Here is a 2,355-nt window from a genome sequence, read left to right on the forward strand (position 1 = left end):
TATCCATATATCTAGTCTAAAAGTTGTATGGCTTTTTATCAAAACAATATTATAATGCTTATGTTGAATAATTGTTTTCTTTAGAGACATCTAAATATTTAGAGTGACTGGTTATATTCTTAGTCAAAAAGTGGCTAGGTTGTTTATCTTTGTTGGGGCATTTTATATTTTTAATGACAAAAATTGGTATTTATTGTAGAACATTTAGAAAACAAAGATAAGTGATGAGTAAAATCTAAAAATTGCTTATATTCCTGCCATCTGGACATAATCACTGGTAATATTTTTGGTATAAAAGCATTAGGAAACTTTAATTAAAAAATCAGTAATGTTCATTGCCAAGAGTCATTGAGACCAACTGAGGACAGCATATGTTGTATTCTGTTCCATGTACACAGAATTGTATTGGTTTGGTCCCATCTACTTAAGTAGTCTTACTCTGTTTTTCTAGTAATTAATAGACAAATATAAAATGTGTTATGATTGTAAATATTTGAATTAGAGAAAATCCACAAGAAAGTTTAAAGAGTAAAGAAAGACTCTCAGAAGATACTCCAATATTTGGTGCAGTTTTTTTCCTTAAGGGTTTATATTCAGCCAAGAGAATTGAAAAAACTGAAGCACCTAAAACACCGGATTATTAAGGGCATGTTGATAGTTTGTTTTCAGTATTACTTTAAATATTTTTCTTTGTTGTGTACATGTAAGCTTCCTCAGATTTGAACCTGAAAAAATGTTTAAGCCAACCACTTAATTCTGCATTTTGCTCATTAAGTTTATAGAAAATATTTTAATTAAAAGACCATGTCTTTTCATTTTTTTCCCTCGCTAATTAAAAATAGTACCCGGTTTAAGCAGAGAGCATGGGCTTTTGGGTGAGATAGACCTGAATTTGAATCCCATTTCTACCACTTCTAGACTAGATGTGTGATACTGGATTGGATGTTACTTACCTCGCTGAGCCTCTATTTCTTTATATGTAAAATCGAGAGAATAATACTTGCTTTACAAAATTGTAAACACAAATTTTAATAATATATGTGAAGTCTCTGGCTCATTTGAAGTATACAAATTTCTCTTCCCTTTTCTCCCCCAGTGTGTTTTTTTTAAATGAGGTGAAATTCACATAATATAAAATTAACCATTTAAAAATGCACAAATTCGGAAACACTTATTAGTACATTCACAGTGTTGTGCAACTACCACCTTTGTCTAGTTCCAGAACATTCTCATCACCCTAAAAGGAAACCCCGTACCCATCAAGCAGTTGCTCCCCACTCCCTCTACCCGCTTGCCCCTGGTTATCACCAATCTCTATTCTGTGCCTATGGATTTACCTGTTCTAGATATTTTATGTAAATAGGATCATATAGTATGTGATTTTGTGTCTGGCTTCTTTCATTTAGCATAATGTCTTCAAAGTTCATCCATGTCATAGCATGTATCGGTTATCCCTTTTCATGGCCGAATAGTATTCCATTGTATGTATATACCACACATTTGTTTACCCATTTATCCATTGATGGACATTTGGGCTGTTTCCACCTTTTGGCTACTTTTAATAGTGCTGCTATGAACATGCCCACACATGTACTTGTTCGAGTCCTTGTTTAACTTTTTCATGGACCACCAAACTGTTTTCCACAGAGCTGCACAACTTTACATTCCCACCAGCAGTGTATGAGGGTTTCAGTTTCTCCATATGCTTGCCAACACTTGTTATTTTCCTTTTCTTAAAATTATAGCCGGGCCTCCCTGGTGGCACAGTGGTTGAGAGTCCGCCTGCCGATGCAGGGGATACGGGTTCGTGCCCCGGTCTGGGAGGATCCCATATGCCGCGGAGCGGCTGGGCCCGTGAGCCATGGCCGCTGGGCCTGCGCGTCCGGAGCCTGTGCTCCGCAACGGGAGAGGCCACAACAGTGAGAGGCCCACATACCGCAAAAAGAAAAAAAAAAAAAAATAATAAAAATTATAGCCATCTTAGTGGGTGTGAAGTGGTACCTCACTGTGGTTTTGATTTGCAATCCTTCCTTTATTTTTGAATGGAATGTATTCTAGAAGTTGATTTTTAAGTTGGTTGATTAGTATTTGAAGCGTATTTTTCCAAGAAATCTGTAATGTGACCAAGCTGTGGTCATCTATTTAATGCATAAACTACCTGAATTGTCTCTATAATAATATAAAATCAGAGGCAAAACTTGAATATTAAACATTTATTCATTTAACAAACATTTATTGGATGCCCATTATGTCGCAGATGTTGGAGATATAACCAGGTGTTGGAGATATAACAGTGGAACCCTAGACCAGATGTTGGAGATGTAACAATGGAACTTACATGGTTCCTTCCCCTGA

This window comes from Mesoplodon densirostris, chromosome X (assembly GCF_025265405.1).
Source record: "Mesoplodon densirostris isolate mMesDen1 chromosome X, mMesDen1 primary haplotype, whole genome shotgun sequence".
NCBI lineage: Eukaryota > Metazoa > Chordata > Mammalia > Artiodactyla > Ziphiidae > Mesoplodon > Mesoplodon densirostris.